Source organism: Aptenodytes forsteri, unplaced genomic scaffold (genome assembly GCF_000699145.1).
Source record: "Aptenodytes forsteri isolate BGI_AS27 unplaced genomic scaffold, ASM69914v1 Scaffold472, whole genome shotgun sequence".
In the NCBI taxonomy this organism is placed as follows: Eukaryota; Metazoa; Chordata; class Aves; order Sphenisciformes; family Spheniscidae; genus Aptenodytes; species Aptenodytes forsteri.
Window position 1 is genome coordinate 227665 of NW_008796038.1, and position 401 is coordinate 228065.

Consider the following 401-nt stretch of genomic DNA (forward strand, 5'->3'; position numbering starts at 1 on the left):
CACCCCCCCCCCGGCCAGCCACCTGCCCCATCATCCCACCCCCATGGGGGTATTAACAGGAGGGGGGGTGCCCCCCAGGGGGGTAAGGGGGGGGTCCCACGGTGGCACTGGGGTTGGGGACAGCCCAGGACCACCCGGTGTCCCCGTGAAGCGACCAAGTGTCCTCATGGGGTGTCGTCAAGCCACTGGGGGCCACCTCAGGGTGTCCCCGGGCCACCTCAGGGTGCCTCTGGGTGACCCAGTATCACCAGGCGGCCCCAAAAGGTGTCCCAAGTCCATTGGGTGCACCCAGGAAATGTCTCAAGGCCACCAGGTGCCACCTCAGGGTGTCCCAAGGCCACCGGGCGCACCCAGGAGATGTCCGAAGGCCACCGGCCGACACCTGGGGGGCACTAAGCGCA